Source organism: Rhinoraja longicauda, chromosome 10 (genome assembly GCF_053455715.1).
Source record: "Rhinoraja longicauda isolate Sanriku21f chromosome 10, sRhiLon1.1, whole genome shotgun sequence".
Taxonomy (NCBI): Eukaryota; Metazoa; Chordata; class Chondrichthyes; order Rajiformes; family Arhynchobatidae; genus Rhinoraja; species Rhinoraja longicauda.
In genome coordinates, this window is record NC_135962.1 from 40055379 (window position 1) to 40078904 (window position 23526).

Sequence of the window (23526 nt, forward strand, 5' to 3'; positions counted from 1 at the left end):
CCCTTCATGGAATTACAATGATTTATCCAACTAATCAACAAACAGGATTGTGGAAGAGTTTTTTTTTGTAATTGCCTTGGCAAGCATCCTGGAATCTGACAAATTCCATGGGTTTGCAAATGCATACAAAAATGTAGTCATTTGTATTACAGCATTGCGAAGTTCATACCCTGTATGGAAGTTACTGCCATTAATAATGAGTTCTTTACATCTTGAGATATACCAGCCAATAAAATTGTATGGTCTGTGGAAAAAGATGGACGTTCAGCATAAAACACAAATGAACAGGTCAGTTTCTGACATAAGGTTCAATCGAAATAACTTTGTGGGGAGGAAGCCACTTGACTGGATCCACTTACATTGAGAAGGAAACAATGGCTTCCATTACTGAACTCTGCAGTCATTTGAAATCTGCCTATTCATTAGATTTACCTTCAATATATGAAGCGTGTTCTCTCTGCTTCCAATGGCTGATGTAAATATTAAGCAACTATAATTATATTTTCAGTTGCTTAAGCAAAATAATCGTGCCAGGAGGATATTGCTTTGATATTGTGAATTAGTTGTTCCTTGGCCTGCCTGGATGGACACAGAGTGCATCAAGCATCCATATCTCTATGGATGGAAGAGGTGCCTCTGAACTCTGCAGAAGATCAAAGCGACAGATTTCTGCAATGAGTTTCACTGGTATTTTGTACAGTCTTTTGTTGCCACCAGTTTTTTTTAATTTGTTCCTATTCTGGGATGTGGGCATCGATATCAAGGGCCAGCATTTAATACGAGGATAGACACAAAAAGCTGGAGTAACTCAGCAGGACAGGCAGCATCTCTGGAGAGAAGTTAGATAGAGCTCGAGGGGCTAGTGGGATCAAGGGATATGGGGAGAAGGCAGACACAGGTTACTGATTGTAGATAATCAGCCATGATCACAATGAATGGCGGTGCTGGCTCGAAGGGCCAAATGGCCTCCTCCAGCACCTATTTTTTTAAAATGGGTGACGTTTCAGGTCGAGACCCTTCTTCAGACTGTATTAATACCCACCTTTAATTGCCCTAGAAAGATGGTGGTGAGTCACTAACTTGAACCACTGCAGTTCTTCTGATGAAGATACTCCCATGGTTTCATTGGGGTGGGAGGTCCAGGATTTGGGGACGGCGATATATTTCCACATCAAGATAGTGAATGACTTGAAGGGGAATCTGCAGCTGATGTTGTTTCCCATGTTACTGTTAAAGGGTCCCAAACTGAAACATCACATCCATATTCTCCCAAAGATGCTGAGTTACTCCAGCATTTTGCATCTCTTTCTGTTTCCCTTGTTTTTTTTAATGATAATGTTCGCCAGGTTTGGTCTGCTGAAACTTCTCAAAGGTTAACGTTGTACCATCAAGTGTTAATATACTTGGGTCTAAGTGAGCCTGCATAATTTCTAGCAATTTTGGGGAATTAGTTGATGCCCTTCATCAAGTGCCTCTGCTTTGTGGTTAGTTGTGAATCTCATGAACCAAAGTGTTTTTAGGCTGATTAAGGTTCAAGGCCACACACATCAGATTTCAGATGAACACTAACAAGGCACGTCTGGCTACTTGTAATCTGTTGAACTCAGTGAGGAACCACACTTGGAGATGTCCAAAGTATTAATTCCAGCCCTTCCCAGCTTGTGCTTATTAGTTCTTGGACATTATCCCCCTTGACTTTATGGAAGGTTAGCATGAAGTTTCCTGTGGGATTATGTTGCTTAGTGTTACACACTGAATACAATTTTCTGTATCTGGTTTGCTATCTGGTTTATCTAATTACATACTGTCATTATGTAATGCAGTAACTTTTTATTTTGTTTGCCTCCATTTCTGGAATTATTCTCTATGTAAATAACAGAGAGTAGATTCTTCTCCCTAACAGATGGTTTAATGTGTGAGCCATAATGAATTTAGATGGTCTTAAGCCAGTTCCTCTGTGAACACATCCAATGTACAAAACAGCTTACTGAGGCTGCACTGATTGTTAATGTGAGAGATGTTAACACGCAGTGAGTGATGCAGCAGGCCAGTTCCTTTGAGCCTGTAGTTGAGGCTGTTTATTCGGCACAATGCAGAGGGAAAACAATGTTGCACTTTGAAAACCCATAAAAAATATGTTCATAACAAAAGTTCCATGTTTACGGTGGCGCAGCAGTAGATGCTACCTTACAGCGCCAGAGACCCGGATTCGATCCTGTCCATGGATGGTGTCTGTATGAGGTTTGTACCTTCTCCCCGTGACCTGCATGGGTTTTCTCCAGGTGTTCCGGTTTCCTCCCACACTCCAAAGATGTACAGGTTTGTAGGTTAATTGGCTTTGGTAAAATTGCAAATTGCCCCTGGTGTGTGTAGGATAGTGTTAGTGTGCTGGGATCGCTGGTCGGTGCGGACACAGTGGGCCGAAGGGCCTGTTTCCTCGTTGTACCTCTAAACTAAACTAAAGTATTTTCTGCACTGTACTAATGCAGCAAAAGGTTTTGATGTGTAATATATCCTCTTTGGTTCAGCAAAATAATTCTTGGTTCTAAATTGGAAAGTCATGGGCTCAAGTCACACTTCACAGCATCAGGAACATAAATTAGCTATTAAAAGCAAACAAATACTCAGGTATTAATGTGCCTATCAGCAGCTGAGAAAAAGATGGAATCTATTATTCAAGAAATATTTACATGATACCTGGAGAATACTAGGATGTTGGACAGAGTTAACATGGATTTATGAAAGGGAAATTCTGTTTTAAAAATCTGTCTGTTTTTGGAGTTGTAATTGGTAGAATAATAAAGGTGTGTGATATATTTGTAGTTCGAGAAAGCTTTTGATGGGGTGGTACTCTGAGATTATTAAAGAAAATTAGAGTGCGCAATATTGGAGATCGTATTGGTTAATGATCAGAAAACAGAGAGTAGAAATAAATGGGTAATTTTCAGGTTAGGAGGCTGGGCCTAATGGTGTGACTTAGGGATCTGCATCTCCTTCTGCCCACAATTGTTATCAATGATTTGGAAGAAAGGACCAACATAATGCATCCTTTTGCAAATGGTACAGAGCTGGGTAGCGATGTGGGCAGTGAGAATCCTGAGATGTTATGGGGGGTATAGAAAGGTTAAATGAATGGGCAAGGATTTTGCAGATGAAATACAACATGGGAAAATGTGAGGTTATTCACTCGGGCAGAAAATGAATGAATGGATGAATGAATGAATGAATGAATAATACTTTATTATGACATGTGACAGTGGGATTCTTTGTTTTGCATCCCCAAGGTATGCAAAGAGTCACCACATATAGGACGCCGACAAAGTTACAAAGTGTTCCATTTGGTCCCCAATGGTCCCCCTTTGTTCTCTGCGTTCGCCGGCTCCTCCTTTGATCTCCGCGGCGCGTCCGACCTCCGGCACCCACGTGGCCCCATCCAACCTCTGGCACCCTCTGCCGACCAGTCCTCGACCTCATCCCCGACCGCCAACCTGTCCTCGAGCTCGACCGCTGGCAACAAGCTGGAAGATTGCAATAGATGGAAAGGGGTTGGTGCTCAGAGCGACTTGGGTGTCCTTGCACACACATCATTGCATACACTGCACACACGTCACTGGATGGTAACATGCAGGGACAGATGTGCCTCTCTTGTAGAGAATTTGATACAGGGCTGGAGATGTAATTAAATAGAAGCTTTGTGAGATTAAACTGGAACACCGATTGCACTTCTGTTCTCCCTAGCTGAGGAATGAAGTACGAGCAATAAATGAAATGCCGCAAAGATTGACTCAATGTCCTGTAGCAACTCAGCAGGCCAGGCAGCATCCCTGGAGAACACACACAGGAGATGTTTCAGATCGGGACTCTTCTTTAGATTGATTGTAGGGTGGGAAAGAAAGATGGAAGAGAGCTCCCTCACTGTCTTTCCTCACTGCCTGTCGTGCTCCTGCCTATGCTGTCTACTGAAAGTGCAGCCAATGCCTTCTTGTACTAACTTCCAGCCTCCATCTGCCTCACTACTTCGTAAGATCCTGTCCCACTGCAAATCTAATTTAAACCCTCAGGTGTATTACGAGCAAAGCTGTCCATCAGGGTATTGGTCCCCCTTTAGTTCAGGTGCAACTGGTCCATCTTGTACAGGTCACCTCTGTCACAAAGATTTGTCAGATTGACGATAGACACAAAAAGCTGGAGTAACTCAGCGGGACAGGCAGCATCTTTGGAGAGAAGGAAAGGGCGACGTTTCAGGTCAAGACCCTTCTGATTCCCGGGAAGGTGAGTTCAATGTATGATAAGACATTTACAGACTGGGCTTAAATTTTCTTGAGTTTTTAAGAATGAGAGGTGATCTTAATGAAACACACAAAACTCTTCAGGGGCCCCAAATGCTAGGTGACGTCTGGCAGGTGGGGGATCGAAAACCTGGAGTCAGGCTCAAAATGAGGAGTCAACCTGCAGGACATAAATGAGGAGAAATTTATACAGTCAAAAGTCAATGAATCTCTGCCAAAGGAGGATGCGGAGGGTCTGTTGCTGAGTAAAGCTGTCAAGGGAAGTGACAGTGAGGTGGAAGATCTGCCACGATCTTTCTGAATGTTGGAACAAACATGAGGGTCCAAATGGCCTGCTCTTGTATCTATTCCAGAGTTGTACTGTATCCAGGTAGTCACTAGGTAGTGGGTACTTTCAGATACTTTGACATTAGCTGTTAAACTGAGGCTTTTGTGTGCATTTACACAATTGGAATCATACTCTCTGAAGAAGTCCAAAATTTAGCTTTGAATCGAGAGAATGAAAGACAATGTCATTGTCTTAATCAAAGCCATCTCCCCACAAAATCAGTTACTGACCTTGCACAGCAAAGATGCCTCCATTTCAAAAGGGCTAAATTTTAACTGATATCAATGGTTATCTCTCCTTGGCAAATGTCCTCCTCCCCTTCAAGTCTTCCATTAATACCTCTCTCAAAAAACATCTTTGACCTCTCCTTCCATCAAAGTAAGCAGTTTATCTTCAACCTTCCTATCCTCTTCACACTCTTTGACTGCGTTTTGATCTTCTAAATATGTGCTTGTGTATTTGCCTCCAGCCAGCCGTCTGTCCATGCCACAGTACTTGGACAACTCTAATCTGTTTAGTTTAGTTTTATTTAGAGATACAGTGCGGAAACAGGCCCTTCGGCCCACTGAGTCCGCACCGACTGACAATCCCCACACATTAACACTATCCTACACACACTTGAGACAATTTACATTTATACCTAGCCAATTATCCCTCAAGGTTTGGAGGGATATGAGCCAAATGTGGGCAAATGGTACCAGCTTAGATGGGGCATCGTGGGCAGCATGGATGAGTTGGGCCAAAGGGCATGTCTCCATGCTGTATGATTCTCTGACTGTGTAATTAAAGTATGTTTTTTCTTTCCCGAAATGTTAAAAACCCAAAAGAATTTATTTTCAATGTGCAAGATTATCATTCAGCTTTATAGACCCAGCATTTGTTTTGTATTGAGATTTACTGCAGAAAGTTCATAAAAAATTGTGGAAATATAATTTCAATATCCTATTACTTAAATCGATTTGTGTTTTTATATCCATTAGTTACCAATCAGCTTAATATGATCTTTATTCAATTTTGGGAGATTTTGTGTTTCCTTTGTGTGGCAAGTCACAGATCTGAATAGGATTGCTTTTATATTACTATTTTAGACTTTCCACAATATCAAAGCAGGAGCAAATTGTGGGACAATAAAAACCCATCAAGCACACTCTTTCTTGTCGTCCATGTATTATTGATTTCTCGGAATTTATTTATTCCCAGGAGGAGTCAATAACCAGAAGCACAACCACTGTGTAAATAAAAATGGCATTTTTCCTTTGCCCCTGGTGGCAATTCAAGAAAACATTGGGATATCAATCTAACGTGCGAATGTGAGAATTATTCAAAAACTGGCTGCTTTATTCCGCAAATACCATTTTCTTGATCCCACTAGGATTAGAACAATAGTCTTTGGTAGAATGTTTCTACAAATGTAATTCAGTTCTTTTCATGCTAGGTATTCATCAAAAATTTATGGTGCTCATCCAGACTTGTGTGTACAAATTCTCCAGATGTGAATTGAGTGAGAAATATTTGAAAGACCTAAGTTAAAATCATAGAGAAAATCTCTTTAACATTTGAACTTCAAATTTGACAAGGCTCTTCTAATTCTGGTCCCATTGATCTGTCAACCCCAGCCAAGTCCAGACCCTCAGTTCTGGAATGCTTTTGCCTTCTCTGGACTACATCCAGATACTCCTGTAAGTCCTTCCTTAAAGACCATCTCTGACAAATGGAGAAGCAAGGAACTGCAGATGCTAGTTTACACAAAAAGACACAAAGTGCTGGAGTAACTCAACGGGTCAGGCAGCATCTCTGGAGAATGGGGATAGGTGATGTTTCGGCTCAGGACTCTTCTACAGACTTTGTTTCTTTGACAAAACTTGTGGTCTCTCTTATTATTTGACCAAGAGCCAGTTTTTGAACAAGCGTCAATGATACTTTTATTAAGCAACTTGGAATATTTTGCTGGAATAAAACTTTTTTAATGCAACTTTAATCAGTTCAAAAAGCCATAGTCTTCTGTTCCTATTTCATATTTCCCTTTAATGCAAGATATGAGGTTGAAAATAATCACGAAACAATAACTATTTTATTTATTGAGATAATTTAGTTTGCCTTTCCTTAATTAGAAATGTTCAATAAAGATGTTCATTGATGCCTAGATCAACCTTATATGCACTGGCAGTAGTGCTTACGTTTGCCAATATTCACCGATAAAGTCAGGCCAGATGATTGCAACCTCTGACTGGAGGCAAAGATCCTAATCTTCCACTCAATTAATCACGTCTCTCGTAAGTTCATAAATTATAGGATCAGAATAAGGCCATTCGGCCCATCAAGTCTACTCTGCCATTCAATCATGGCTGATCTATCTGTCCCTCTTAACCCTATTATCCTGCGTTCTCCCCATAACCCCTGAAACCCGTACTCTCAGGATGTGCTGCCATTGGACTCCTCATGAAGTCCAACAGGTTTCAAATATAAGGTAGTTTTCATATTTCTGGAATAGATAGAGTTAATATTAATACACAGTTTTCACTGTGCTATAAAATTTACATTTTTTCTTTTTTTTAATAAATGTTTTAATGTACACTATCTTTAATTGTTTATCATTTTGGGTTACCGATAAATGTCACAGACATTCACAGATGTACAATCATCCTGACAGCTTTGACCTCTGCTAAACCTGGGTCCCAGGATCTAACCTATTCTCAAAGCAATTCTGGAGACAGGGTCTGGTCAATTAGCTGGGTGCCAACTTCCTGGGTGGTAGAAGCAACAAACTGCAAATACTGGTTTATACCAAAGATAGACACAAAGTGCTGGAGTAACTCAGCGGGTCAGGCACCATCTCTGGAGAAATAGGATGGGTTCAGAGTCCGAAGACGGGCCTGAAACGTCATACATCCCTTTTCTCCAGAAATGCTGTCTGACCTGCTCAGTTACTCCAGCACTTTGTGTCTATTCCTGGGTGTTAGGTTGCATCCAGACACTCACTCTGGTTAAGTGTGGGCTTTGAGTGTAGATGACCGTTGAGCTTGAGTAGCTCATCAGCCAGCAGGATACCTGGATCATTGTACCGTGTATTGCTTAATTGCAATTGAATTAAACATATTATTTTGATCAGAATTTTCTTGAAGTTAATTGTTAAAATCAATTTTTGTAAAAGACACAAGTGCTGGAATAACTCAATGAGTCAGGCAACATCTCTGAAGAACATGGATAGGTGACATTCCAGGTTGAGACCCTGCTTCAGACCGACCCAAAACGTCGCCTATTCATGTTCTCCAGAGATGCTGCCTGACTCGCTGAGTTACTCCAGCACTTTGTGTCTTTGTTTGTGTAAACTAGCATCTGCAGTTCCTTCAGGCTACACGTTAAAACCGGTAACACAGTTGAGGCTGTTATGAGTAATGAAAGTGGGACTGCTTAAAAAAATAGAAATAGTAGGGATAAACTTAGTACTTAAATAGTCTGACGGCAACTGTTGGCAAAACACCACTCTAATTGCAAGTCCTTTAAAAATACCACAAATTCAATAAGCAAGAATTTTGGTGCTGCTCTGACAGACTGACTGAAATGAACTGCCAAAACAGGGAACAATAAACTGCAACTCTGCAACACCCAAAATGTAGGAATGGTTTCCAACAGTGAGTTGAAGTAATTTGGAGCATGTCATTCGCAATGGAACAAATTCATTCTTGCAGTGTGCTTAAAGAAAAGCTTCTTTAGTAATCTGAGACTTGATGAAATAGCTTTGTGACATAATTCCAAAGGCTGTAATCCTCGTGGTAATCCTTCTCAATGGAGCTGCCACATTAATTGCAAAACTTTCTTCAATACTAATGACAGTTTTGAAGTGCAGATTTGTTGAACCAGAGCATTGCTTTAAAGAATAATATTCACATTGCCTATTTCAATTTAATTGCATTGCATCAAAGACTTTTAAAGCAAAATGTCCTTCAAGCCCTTAAATTGTGTTATTGTTGAATTTTCTCCTCGATTTTAAACTGCATGATGTTTGGCATAGATTAGTTTAGTTTAGAGATAAAGGGCAGAAACAGGCCCATCGGCCCACCGAGTCCTCACCGACCAGCGATCCCCACACATTTACACTATCTTACACACCATAGGGACAATTTTACATTTATACCAAGCCAATTAACCTACAAATCTGTACGTCTTTGGAATGTGGGAGTAAACCGAAGATCTCGGAGAAAACCCACGTGGTCATGGGGAGAACGTGCAAACTATAAACAGACAAACATATGTGGAGTCCTCGGCTTTCCAAAAACAATGTAAACAGTTTCATTTATTTAATTTACTTAGAAGAAAGATTTTCGGAAACAAAGATTTATGCTATGAAATGAAAGGCATTAAATGAAACAGGCAAGTTGTACTAAGACTGAAAACAATGTGAAGCCAGGAAAACAAGAGGTAGCTAACATGAAGAAAGCAGAGAAATTGAAAATAGTTTTGAAAAGAGAGAAAATAAGTCATTTGGTCCAAGATGTTATTTTGGCAATGATTGGCAATACAAGAGCTTGAATTAAGAAATGTTGGAAGAAAAGGAAAATGATAGTTAAGCAAAAAAAAAATGTCTGTGTCCAGCATAATGCCAACACCTACTCCTATTTGTCCACACACAAGCCACATTCCTCCATTCCCTGCATATCCATGTGCCTATTCAAAATACTCTTAAATTCCATTAGCGTATCTGCATCAATCCCCACCACTAGCAACGTGTTGAAAGGCACTCACCACACTGTGTGGAAAAAAAACATCCCCCAGAATCATCTCCAGTAACTTGCCTACCACAGATGTTAGGATCACATGTCTATAGTTGCCAGGCTTTTCCTTGCTGCTCTTCTTAAATGGTGGCATAACATTAGCCACCCTCCAGTCTCCTGGCACCTCGTCTGTGTCTAATGACGATTCATTTATCTTAGCCATGGCACCTGCAATTTCTTGTCTAGTTTCCCACAGTGTCCTTGAATTTACCTGATCAGGCCTGGGAGATTTATCTACCTTCATTTGTCTTCGGACATCCAGCACCTCCTTGACCATAATATAGACAATCTTCAAGACATCTTCATTAACTGTCTCTTGTTACCCAGTCTTCATGATATTTGCCATGGTAAAAACAAAGCAGAAATACTTGTTTAGGACCTTGCCCATCTCCTGCATCTCCACACAGAGATGATCGTTTTGGTTTCTGAGGGGCTCTCTTCTCTAACTGATTATCTTTGGATTTTCTTTAATATTATCGGCTAGAGATAACTCCTGCCCTCTTTTTGCCCTCCTAATTTCCTTCTTAAGTGTGTTTCTCAGTTCTCAAAACTCCTCCAGGGATACGTTTGATTCCAGCTACCTATACTTGTCCCATGCCGCCTTCTTCTTCCTGACCAGAGCATCAATATGTCTCAACGTCCAAGCTTCCTTACTGTCAGCTGCTTTGCCCTTCATTCTAACAGGAACATGCATGCCCTGTGCAAAGCCATGCTGACTCTTCCTAATTAACACTTTCTCTTCCCATATGGGAGTAAATGCTATCCTGAAGAATCCTCTCCAATAGCTTCCCTGCCACTGAGGCGAGGCTTGCCAGCCGAAAATTCCCTAGATTCTCTCTGCACCCCTTCTTAAATAAAATAGCAACATTAGCTACTCTCCAGTCCTTCAAGATCCTGCCTGTGACTAGAGAAGGCACACATAGCGTTGTCAAGGTTTCCGCAATCTCTTCCTTTGCCTCCCTCAATAACCTTTGATAGATCCCATAGGTTCTGGAAATTTATTAACCTTAATTGTGCAATAGTTATCTTTGGTCACAGCTGAACCACTTACTTCATCTCAAAACATAGATTTAACTCTCATCCTCTTCCAAGCAAATCTGCTCGGCCTTTATTCTTTGATGATTCGGCTTGTATTTGTTCATTATTGTGAGTGAAATTAATTTTCTGGGCAATTCTTTTGAGAAATTATTGCCACAGATAAAGTACATTTTATCTCACAAAAACAGAAATGTGAAAAGGATTTAGCCGATCAAGCAGCATTAGAGAAATGGTTCAATGGTTCTTCATTATCAAATGTACCGAGGAACAGTGAAATTATTTCAGTAAATTTTTATTATACCCAGCACACTCCCAGATGAAATACAAAGTATATGGAAATAGCCCATTGAGACCATATCGTCAGGTTTGAGGCCTTTATCAAAGAGAAAAGAGAAACCAGTCTACGCTTAGAGTCAGAGACCCTTCCTCAGAAATGGGGAAATAGTGAAGCGTTTGTAGTTTTTAAGCCTGGAGGAAGGAGTTTAGGGGGCAAAATATCATATGGAGATTAGTTAAGACAAATCAAGTCATAAAGAGCATACCTGCTAACCATTAGCAGAGCATTTTATAGGAATGGGGTGAGAATAAGAACACATGAACACAAGAAACTAGGAGCAGGAGTCAGCCAGCAGGCCTCTCAAACCTATCCAATCATCCTTTTCTGATCACAGCTGATCTACTCAGGCCGCAACCTCTTCTGCGCCTCTTCCCCATAACCCTAAATTCGTCGATCTTCCAGATTTCTTTCTCTCATCATGACAATAACATGATTATGGGAAACAATGAAAGAGCAGATACCTGAAATTGGAGCATTCAGTATCTGTTACAGAAACTGCAATATGCCTGCATGAATGGTAAGATGTTGTTTCCATAGCTAATGTTTGGCCTCACAATGACAGTGGAGAAGGTGACTGACAGACAGGTTGGTATGGGAGTGGGATTAAAGACGTATGCAGCTCTCAGGGGAAGCTCAGGATCACCTCCGAGGTCTGAGCACAGGTGCTCCACAGAGCAATTACCCAATCTGTATTTGATTCCTCTAATGTGGAAAAGGCAGTCGACTAGAATGGAAGAAGTGCAAGTGAATCACTTCACACGGAATAATTGTTTGATATCAAGATGGTGGGAAAGAGGCATTGCACCTCCTCCGGTTGTGTGGGAACACAGAAGGGTCAACCAGCGAGTCACAAAGTGAAGAGGAAGACTTTGTGCTCTGCCTTGCAAACCGACATCAACTCATTCCCCAGTTCTTAGGAAGGGTCTCTCCCCCAACATGCTAAACTAGTTGTGTAGGAGGGAATTGCAGGTGCTGGTTTACACTGAAGATAGACACAAATTGTGGAGTAATTCCTTTTCTCCAGTCTCTCCAGTAATTCCTTCTGTCCTGCTGAGTTACTCCACCATTTTGTGTTCATGCTAAGTTTATCTTTCCACCGATGCTGATTGACTGGCTGAGTTCCTTCAGCATTTTTGTTTCTGTTTCAGATTGCAGCATCTGCAGTTTAATTTGTTTTCCATAATATTTCATGAAAATCATTTATGAAGCATTGATGTATGGAGAAGATGTGAAATGTACCCCATGCTCTACATGCTAAATCCAGTAATGTATGACTTGAATTTTAGAAGTAAAGTTCAATATTCCAGCTACTACATTGCAACTTAAACAAGTGCCGGGGAGCGTGAATTGTTAGTCTGTGGTGTTTTAGCTGAAGGAATAAAAATGGGGCATCATCATCTGTCTCAGTCCATTGGAAGTAGTCTTCAGAATAACACATGATACTTTTTTGGAATTGGATGCCCTTCTGTCTGAATGACCATGACACTAAGGATGATAAATAAACTTTAGGTAACACTCTGAGTAAAAGGCAACAATGAACTGAAATTCGTGTCAGCATTATTCTTAGTTAATGACCTTGATCTCGGAGTTTAATCCAAAGACTCCCCAAAAGAAGTTGCAATTTAAAAAATATTGCTGATGAGAAAGAACAGATGATTTCAATGGAAGCCTGACAAGATCCTCTTACACTTCGGGACAAATCCATTTTGTGTACTGGATTTAGGAGACAAAAAGTTTCCAAGGGTAGCAAAATGTAAAGACTGCAAAGAGGGATTTTTGGTGTTAAATAGCTGTGCAGAATGAATAACGTAATATATTTCAGTGAAACTTCCAAAACACAAACTCAATTATATTGTTGATGAAAAAGGCCCCAAATCCATAATAAATTTGATATATCTATATTAAAATCTATAATAATAAAAGTTTTAGGTAGAGTTGGATTAGGAAAGATATTTAAAGATTATAGCAATGGACACCTTTTTCTAGAAATATGAAATAACTCGCTGTGGATAATTTTAATACTTAAAGTGCCATTACAGGAAAGTAAACTGCATAGCCTGACTAAAGAAAGTATGGATTGTCCTACATATTCCATTGTTATGTGCAGTATGACAATATCAAACATGAAAGACATAGTTTTAAGGTGAGAGGGTCAAAGTTTCAAGGTAATGTGCCAAGGCAAGTTTTTAACCTGGAGAAAGAGGGTAGACACAAAATGCTGGAGTGACACAGCGGGTCAGGCAGCATCTCTGGAGAGAAGGAATGGGTGACGTTTCGGGTCGAGACCCTTCTTCAGATGCTGCCTGACCTGCTGAGTTACTCCAGCATTTTGTGTCTACCTTCGATTTAAACCAGCATCTGCAGTTTTTTGTTTCCTACACATGGGGCAAGAGGGTAGTAAGTGCCTGGAATGTGCTGCTCGGGATGGTGGTGAAGGCAGATATGAAAGAAACTTTTGCAGAGGCACATGGATATGCAGGGATGGAAGGGTATGGATTGTGTACAGGCAGATAAGAGTTGGTTTAGGCATGGTGTTCTGCACAGACATTCTGCATTGAAGGGTGTGTATATTGTTTCTTGTGCTGTATTGTTTCTAAGTTCAAAATCCTATGTGTCTTCCTGCTTTTGTGCAGCCATGGACTACATCCACTTCTGTTACATAGCTATCCAGATATAATAAATAATGACACAGAAGATTCTGAACAAGGGTTCCCAAACCAAAACATTGTCTGTCAATTTACCTCCACAGATGCTGCCTGACCCGCTGAGTTCCTTCAGTGCACTATTTTTTGCTCAAGACTCCAGCATCTGCAGTTTCTTGTGTCTCAAATGACACAGGAGACATGGACAATGGAACTTGGTTAACTCAACAATGAATTAGCGGCATTCACTATGCTCACAGCTGAGAGTTGCTGTGAAATTAGTTTATAAGCATCGTTCAACTGAGTCAATGGTTTTTTTTTAAATAATAAATTATAATGCTCTTCTCTCAATTGAACTGATAAAATGAGTTAAAGCAGATTAAAGTGTAATGCGTTGATGGCTTTTGTAGCTTTTTTCCGCTGTTTTTAAGTGTAAGTCTGATTTTTGACATTGGATTCTTGTTTCAGTCTCTTGTGTAATTATAATCGAACAAAAGCCCAAGGTTTAAGACACAAATTATGAAATTGCCATGATTTCTGAGCATTTTATATTATCAAAATGTTTGAATTTCTTACTTTGCTCCAGAAAGGAGCTATTGCCTTATACTATACCTTTCTTAGAACTATTCTCTTTTTATTGGAGTTTAATTAGTTATTCTTATTTTTACTTTTTTGCATGTTTTTTCGACATTTGGATTGATAAATTAAATTGTGTTTCAAATTGTTGAGGTTCAAAGGTTCAAAGGTCTTTTATTGTCATGTGTACCAATTAAGGTACAGTGATATGCGACCAGCCATAGAGCCATACTAAAAAAGCAACAAGACACACAACTACATAGAAGTTGACATAAATATCAACCAAAGCGGATTCCCCACATTCCTCACTGTGTGGAAGGCAATAAAGTCTCATCTTCTTCCCTCATTTTGCTCCCGCGGTCGGGACAGTCGAACCATCTATCAGGGTGATCGAAGCTCCTGCAGCTTGTGGTCGAAGCCCCCGCGTTGGGGCGATCGAAGCTCCTGCGTCTGGGCGGTCGAAGCTCCCACGTCGGGGCGGTTGATGCTCCTGCGGTTTGGAGTTCCCGATGTCGGTCTCTGACGAGACACCGCAAGCTCCACGATGGTAAAGTCCACAGGCACCCGCATTTGGAGCTCAGAGGTTGATCCCTGGCAAAGTGATTGCTGGTCCGTGATGTTAAGTCCGCAGGCTTCCAAGGTGGAGCTCTTGAAGTCGGTCTCCAGCAAAGACGGCCAACTCCTCCATGTTAGGCCGCAGTGCGGGCAGAGATACGATACGGAAAAAAATTGCATCTCTGTCGAGGTAAGAGATTAGAAAACATTTCCCTCAACCCCCTCCCTCACCCCCGACATAAAACAAGCTAAAGAACACTAAAAACATACATTTAACACATACTAAAAAAACAACGAAGAAAGGGACATTCTGTTGGCGAGGCAGCCATTGATTGCGCCACCTGGTGGTATACCGGGTTTCAGGTTCATCTGGAGATAAAGCAATTTGTCTTCAAATGTCTTTAAATATCTGAAGAGGATGTAACTAGGAAAATGAGGATGTAACTAGGAAAATGGACAGGGGAGAGCCAGTGGATGTAGTGTACCTGGACTTTCAGAAAACCTTCGACAATGTCCCACATAGGAGATTAGTGGGCAAAATTAGAGCACATGGTAGTAGGGGTAGGGTACTGACATGGATAGAAAATTGGTTGGCAGACAGGAAACAAAGATGGGTAAATGGGTCCCTTTCAGAATGGCAGGCAGTGACTAGTGGGGTACCGCAAGGCTCAGTGCTGGGAGTGCAGCTATTTACAATATGCATTAATGACTTGGATGAAGGGATTAAAAGTAACATTAGCAAATTTGCAGATGACACAAAGCTGGGTGGCAGTGTGAACTGTGAGGAGGATGCTATGAGGTTGCAGGGTGACTTGGACAGATTGTGTGAGTAGGCAGATGCATGGCAGATGCAGTTTAATGTGGATAAATGTGAGGTTATCCACGTTGGTGGTAAGAACAGGAAGGCAGATTATTATCTGAATGGTGTCAAGTTAGGAAAAGGGGAAGTACAACGAGATCTGGGTGGCCTAGTTCATCAGTCACTGAAAGGAAGCATAAGAAAATAACTGCAGATGCTGGTACAAATCGATTTATTCACAAAATGCTGGAGTAACTCAGCAGGTCAGGCAGCATCTCGGGAGAGAAGGAAGCATGCAGGTACAGCAGGCAGTGAAGAAAGCCAATGGAATGTTGGCCTTCATAACAAGAGGAGTTGAGTATAAGAGCAAATAGGTCCTTCTGCAGTTATACAGGGCCCTAGTGAGACCACACCTGGAGTATTATGTGCAGTTTTGGTCTCCAAATTTGCGGAAGGACATTCTTGCTATTGAGGTAGTGCAACATAGGTTCATGAGGTTAATTCCCGGAATGGCGGGACTGTCATGCGTTGAAAGATTAGAGTGACTGGGCTTGTATACTCTGGAAATTAGAAGGGTGAGAGGGGATCTTATTGAAATATGTAAGATTATTAAGGGATTGGACATGCTAGAGGCAGGAAACATGTTCCCGATGTTGGGGGAGTCCAGATCCAGGGGCCACTGTTTAAGAATAAGGGGTAGGCCATTTAGAACGGAGATGAGGAAAAAAAAATTCAGTCAGAGAGCTGTAAATCTGTGGAATTCTCTGCCTCAGAAGGCAGTGGAGGCCAATTCCCTGGGTGCTTTCAAGAGAGAGTTAGATAGAGCTCTTAATGATAGCGGAGTCAAGGGATATGGCGAGAAGGCCGGAACGGGGTACAGATTGTGGATGATCAGCCATGATCATGGTGAATGGTGGTGCTAGCTCGAAGGGCCAAATGGCCTACTCCTGCACCTATTGTCTATTGTCGATAATATCTTTAAATGTCTTCAAATACGATGTAGGTTAATTGCAAATTGTACACAAGCAGAGAACAGTCACTTTTTTTTAGACACAATGGAGATTTGCACAACTCTTGTATGAGAATGCAACATTACCTCAGAGCTATTTTGAGTCTCTGATACCATATCTTAGCAAGTTTATTTCTTTCAACAGCTGATATATTACACTAGGTGTAGGAAAGAACTGCAGATGCTGGTTTAAATCAAAGATAGACCCGAAACGTCACCCAATTCTCTCCAGAGATGCTGCCTGTCCTGCTGTTACTCCAGCATTTTGTGTCTATCTTTGATATATTACACAATATGGGCCTCCCAGATTTGTCATCCATAAAATCCTCAAGACAAATCAAGTTTTTAAATGCATATCAAAGTTATAAATCCGTTGCAAGGTTTAGTATTTGCCTGGACTCCTCAATGGTCCTGGGCATGAAAATAGCTTGTCAGAAATGAGTGGGTATAGTATATTATGTACTTAGAAATGGAGCCTGCTGAATTCACAATGTCAAGTAGCATTAAACACACAGGTGTTGCCAAATTTCAGTGTGAATATTTTCATTTGAAATGGAAAGGCCCATGAATACAAAGGAAATTAATGCGGGAAGGTGGATCCCTTCTCCACTGACTAAAGGGTAGTGCTACTGTTTCCTGGAAAGACATTAAATGCAGGAGTAACTTAGTGGGTCAGGCACCTGGAGAATATAGATAGATGTTTTGGGTTGGAACCATTCTTCAGACTATCAGTCTGAAAAGGGTCCTGACCTGAAAGGTCACCTATCCATGTTCTCCAGAGATGCTGCCTGACCCGATGAGTTACTCAGCCCTTTTGTGTCTTTCCTTGGTAAACCAGCATCCGCAGTTCCATGGCTGTTACAGCAGCAAACTGTGAATTCCTCATTGATAAAGCAGAATATGTGAGTCTTTAGCAGGTAATTCTGTCAAGAACTGTCAGCTTAACTGCGCCATGTGGGAAAGCTTCTTCTCCAGATCTACACATTGCAGCACGCAAGTCAGAAACAACCAGTCAACCTGATCTCTCGCTCTGCACTGATTCTCGGAGTGGAGCACAAATAGAGGGCTAGTTGTACTTCACATTCACCCCCTCTGCCCTTGTACCTCAGTTTTATGTCAGGGTTGGCCGGTGTATGCAGCATGAACTCATTGATTTGAATGGGGTTGTCAACCCTGACTTTTAAAAATATATATTGAGCCTCATATCTTTAATGCACAAGCATATTTTTAAATACGTTTATTTCATTTTTAATTATTTAAAACAATTTGGACATTTTTTTATTTTCAGAAGGACATAAAAACTGTTCAGAGGCCTGTGGTAGAAGTGAACTATTAAAGGAACAACAAGCCAGACAGAGCAGGGCGTTTAAGATCTGATGCTTGATGCCAAGTCACAATATGTAGACCACTCCTCTTTACAAATGACCGCTGCCAGAACGTCACTGGTACCATAGGATCCACAGGATAACATAAAATAAGTGTAGCTGAGGGAATATTAGATACAGCAAACATCAGCGGTCAGCTGGATAAAAAATGCACGCAACCCAATGGTCTTTTATCGTTGATCTCAAAAGGAACTCTTCTTTCTCTTTTTGGGGTAGTCGTTGACCATAAAGGCCACTTGCTCGCATGCCTCCCTCCAATGGGATTATGCCAGTTAGATGTCAGAGACAACTGGTGTTCATGTCCCATCTGCCATCATAAACAAGCCGACTTGTTGAGACAGTGGCCCCCCTCACATGCCGTGTTCAAGCAAATCACAAACCTTCATAAGTCCAGCCGTTTTTGTGCATGGATTCAGTGAAGAATTTGTCCTTTTGTTGAATTTTTCAAAATCTGCTCTAAACTTATACTTGAGAATCATTTTACAGTGTAACCATTCTATGCAGTGATAAACAGGCTGGTTAACAACCTGAGCCTGGCCCTTTGAGGGTGGAAATGTGTCTTTGATCATTTCAAGGGCATCTCTGTCTCAGCCACTTTTGCCTCAAGTTTTGTTACTCCCATTGGTTCCATTGACATTGAACAAGGAACACAATGGGCAACTGAGACCACTTGAACAGGTAAAATTGAGCAAGCACTTTGTTGCTTCGGCTTTTCCAAAAATGCTGAATTGTGTGTGGATTTTCCTCCCATTATTTCTCACCATCTGTTGGAATCGTGATCATTGATTATCTAAGGCCCCAGCATTTTTTCCTGTTATTGTGCACTAACAATGCCATATGGCCCTTTGCTTATATCCACCTGTAAAGACCTCTTACATTATACACTATGCAGGCAGGAATATTTGGCAATTTGCATGTGGGTCTTTCTGGTAATTGTATTTATGTCCCCATTGAAATATGTTGCCACTGTGCAGCCCTTTGAGGAAGTTTCCAGACTCGAATGCACACCCAGAATGCTAAAGGCATTGCTTGCATAGCAGATTGTGAAAATACACATCATGATTTTCCAAAGCTTGCCAACTTTGAGCTACTTAGGAATTCCAGTCAAACGCATTTAGAAGTATCACACTGATTCAGTTTAGGGATTACTCTTTTGAGCTTGGGCTCAGGCAAGCTGTTGCACCAGGGAAAGGGATGCTTTGTTCAAATATGCTTTGATGGAGCTCAAAATGGGAAGAGGCTCAATTATTTTACTGGCATTACTGAGGTAAGTAAAATTAAAAATTACAACAATCACACACCGTGGTAGAAATTTGTGCTTGATTGAATGCAGTGAATACGCAAATGCAGTGGACTTAGCCATGGAAATTTTCAACTGAAATTCAGTTCCATTGACTTAAAAAGAATGGAATTTTGGAAAAGGAGAATTAAACACTTATTCTAATATGCCACAAGTTTAGTTCATGAGCGTTTGGACAAATTCAGAAAGTCAAAAAAAATCTGCCCCTTTGGTAGCTGTTTCTTCCCACTTCCTTGCAACGCTTGCCAACTTGGAGCTACTGAGGAACTTCTCATGCTTAACATCAAATTGAAACCTTCCAATTCACCACTTGGTAATTTTCCTTGACAATGCTGCTTTGTTTGAAAAACATTAATATATTGTTCACAAATTAAGTAGTTAGTTAAGGGCGGCACGGTGACGTGGCGGTAGAGCTACTGCCTTACAGCGCTGGAGACCTGAGTTCGATCCTGACTACGGATGCTGCCTGTACGGAGTTTGTACATTCGCTCCGTGACCTGCGTGGGTGGGTTTTCTCCGAGATCTTCGGTTTCCTCTCACATTCCAAAGGTGTAAAGGTTTGTAGGTTAATTGGCTTGGTATAAATGTAAAATTGTCCCTAGTGTGTGTAGGGCAGTATTTACGTGAGGGGATCGCTGATTGGTGCAGACTTGGTGTGCCGAAGGGCCTGTATCTGTGCTGTATCTCTAAACTAAGCTAAAGGTTCTTAAAGAGATTGTCAAAAATGTTAGACAATTGTTGCTGTATATTGAGAGAATCGTGCAATCTGGAATGGAGTCAAAGGAAGATTCTATTTACCTCTTAAGCAGTATGTAGATTCTTAAGCAGTATGTAGAGACCCCCACACGTGAGAGGCCAGGCTGGATCTGCTATTGGGAAATTGGGAAGGGCAAGTTAATGAAGTGTTTGTGGAGGAGCCTTTGGGACCAGTGACCACAGTTCGATTAGGTTTAAGATAGTTATGGATATGGACAGAGAGGGTCCATGTGTTAAAATGCTCAACTGGGGTAAGGCCAACTTTGAGGGTATGAGAGAAGGTCTCGCTCAAGTTGACTGGAGTAGGTTATTTAAAGGGAATGGAACATCGGCCAAGTGGGATGTTTATAAAAGTGTGCTGACGCAAGATCAGGATATGTACGTCCCCGTTAGAGTGAAGGGCAAAGCAGGTAAACGTAAGGAAGCTTGGCTGACGAGGGAAGTTGAGGCATTGTTCAAAAACACAAAGGATGCATGGGACAGGTAAAGGCAGCTGGGATCAAGTGCATCCCTGGAGGAGTTTAGGGAACTAAGGAGTAAACTGAAAAGGAGATCAGAAGGGCAAAAATGGGCCAGGAGATAGCTCTGGTAGGTAGCATTAAGGATTATCCTAAAAGATTTTATAAATACATAAGGGGGAAAAAGGTAACTCGAGCGTGAGTGGGACCTCTTAGGAATTAAAGCAGTCATCTCAGTGTGGAGCCACAGGAGATGGGCAAGGTCCTCAATGAGTTTTTCTCCTCTGTATTTACCGAGGAGAAATACAGTAGGACGGAGGAACTTGGGGCAGTGAATGGAAGTGTCTTGAGAGCAGTCAGTGTTACCGTTGAAGAAGTACTGAAGGTACTGTCATGCATGAAGGTAGACAAATCTCCGGGGCCTCATCAGATATATCCGAGGATATTGCAAGAAACTAGAGAGGAAATTGCAGGAGCCCTGGTTGAAATTTACAAGTCGTCCTTAAATACAGGAGAGGTGCAGAAAGACTGGAGGGTGACAAATGACAAATGTTGTACCTCTTTTCAAGAAGGGCTGCAGGGAAAATGCTGGGAACTGTAGGTTGGTGAGCTCAACATCTACAGTTGGAAAGTTACTAGAGAGTATTCTGAGGGATAGGTTATACAGGCATTTGGATGGGTAAGGGCTGATTAGGAATAGTCAGCATGGCTGAGTGAGAATTGTGCTCAGTACCATCTAGAAAACAATCTCATGTTAAGCTTGTCCAGAACAAAGGCAATCAATAGCACAGAAATCTGTCCTTCAAATAATGCACTTATATAACAAACTCTTATTTGAATTAACTTTTAAAAAGGATTCAATATGTGTGATACATTTTCAACAGTGTAAGTTAATGAAAGAAATGCAAATCTTTGACGATATATCCCAAAGTTATTTCTAAAATTTCTATTGAGCGATTATGCTGCTTGAATGAATTCATTATCTTATCGTGAACAGCACTAAATTATTAAATATGCACGATTGTTCTAGTTTAGCAACTTAAGTTAGAGCAAGTGTTCATTTTGTAGTTTCTGTTTATCTGAACCCAGCCAGTTCTATTTTATTGCATAACTATATTGCATAATTTTCATCTTTTCAGCTCTGGCCTTTGTCCAACCATCTGCCTCACTAAAACAAAAACACTCCTCATCTGCATCAACCTATTACCTGACAAGTTTTGTCCTGCCCCTCCTCTCTTTCAGCTCTCCCCACCCAGAACGTCCCAACCCGAAATGTCACCCGTCCATGTTCTCCAGAGATGCAGCTTGGCCCGCTGAGTTACTCCAGCACTCTGTCTTCTCCTGTATAAATTATATTGCGGTAACCTTTAAACGTGATTTTTTTTAACTATAAATTTGTTAGCATGACTAGTTTTGTGAACTTCTCTTCACATTTCAACAGGCCTTGATGGGCCGAATGGCCTAATTCTGTTCCTATCACTTATGAACTAGACACACAAATCCTAGGTCTCAGTTGATTCAGCCATTTATTCAATTGAATATGTTAAATCATTGGAAATTAGCTGCATTTCTTTCCAAGCCCTGGTGGCCAAACGTGCTCATTCATCAGCTTACGTTGAAAACCGAGTGTTGAATTAGGGGCTCAGAAACAATAGACAATAGACAATAGGTGCAGGAGTAGGCCATTCAGCCCTTCGAGCCAGCACCGCCATTCAATGCGATCATGGCTGATCACTCTCAATCAGTACCCCGTTCCTGCCTTCTCCCCATACCCCCTCACTCCGCTATCCTTAAGATCTCTATCCAGCTCTCCCTTGAAAGCATCCAACGAACTGGCCTCCACTGCCTTCTGAAGCAGAGAATTCCACACCTTCACCACTCTCTGACTGAAAAAGTTCTTCCTCATCTCCGTTCTAAATGGCCTACCCCTTATTCTTAAACTGTGGCCCCTTGTTCTGGACTCCCCCAACATTGGGAACATGTTTCCTGCCTCTAATGTGTCCAATCCCCTAATTATCTTATATGTTTCAATAAGATCCCCCCTCATCCTTCTAAATTCCAGTGTATACAAGCCTAATTGCTCCAGCCTTTCAACATACGACAGTCCCGCCATTCCGGGAATTAACCTAGTGAACCTACGCTGCACGCCCTCAATAGCAAGAAAATCCTTCCTCAAATTTGGAGACCAAAACTGCACACAGTACTCCAGGTGCGGTCTCACCAGGGCCCGGTACAACTGTAGAAGGACCTCTTTGCTCCTATACTCAACTCCTCTTGTTATGAAGGCCAACATTCCATTGGCTTTCTTCACTGCCTGCTGTACCTGCATGCTTCCTTTCAGTGACTGATGCACTAGGACACCCAGATCTCGTTGAACATCCCCTCTTCCTAACTTGACACCATTCAAATAATAATCTGCCTTTCTATTCTTACTTCCAAAGTGAATAACCTCACACTTATCTACATTAAACTGCATCTGCCACGTATCCGCCCACTCACACAACCTGTCCAAGTCACCCTGCAGCCTTATTGCATCTTCCTCACAATTCACACTACCCCCCAGCTTAGTATCATCTGCAAATTTGCTAATAGTACTTTTAATCCCTTCATCTAAGTCATTAATGTATATCGTAAATAGCTGGGGTCCCAGCACCGAACCTTGCGGTACCCCACTGGTCACTGCCTGCCATTCCGAAAGGGACCCATTTATCCCCACTCTTTGCTTTCTGTCTGTCAACCAATTTTCTATCCATGTCAGTACCCTACCCCCAATACCATGTGCTCTAATTTTGCCCACTAATCTCCTATGTGGGACCTTGTCGAAGGCTTTCTGAAAGTCGAGGTACACCACATCCACTGACTCTCCCCTGTCAATTTTCCTAGTTACATCCTCAAAAAATTCCAGTAGATTTGTCAAGCATGATTTCCCCTTCGTAAATCCATGCTGACTCGGAATGATCCTGTTACTGCTATCCAAATGCTCAGCAATTTCGTCTTTTATAATTGACTCCAGCATCTTCCCCACCACTGATGTCAGACTAACTGGTCTATAATTACCCGTTTTCTCTCTCCCTCCTTTCTTAAAAAGTGGGATAACATTTGCTATCCTCCAATCCACAGGAACTGATCCTGAATCTATAGAACATTGAAAAATGATCTCCAATGCTTCCACTATTTCTAGAGCCACCTCCTTAAGTACCCTGGGATGCAGACCATCAGGCCCTGGGGATTTATCAGCCTTCAGTCCCATCAGTCTACCCAAACCCATTTCCTGCCTAATGT

The 23526-nt window shown here is 41.4% G+C and overlaps 1 protein-coding gene across 2 annotated transcripts in view; it reads left to right on the forward strand.

The window, feature by feature from the left end:
* mdga2a (MAM domain containing glycosylphosphatidylinositol anchor 2a) overlaps window positions 1-23526 on the forward strand; it is a 712576-nt gene that overhangs the window by 535382 nt on the left and 153668 nt on the right. The window lies entirely within an intron of this gene.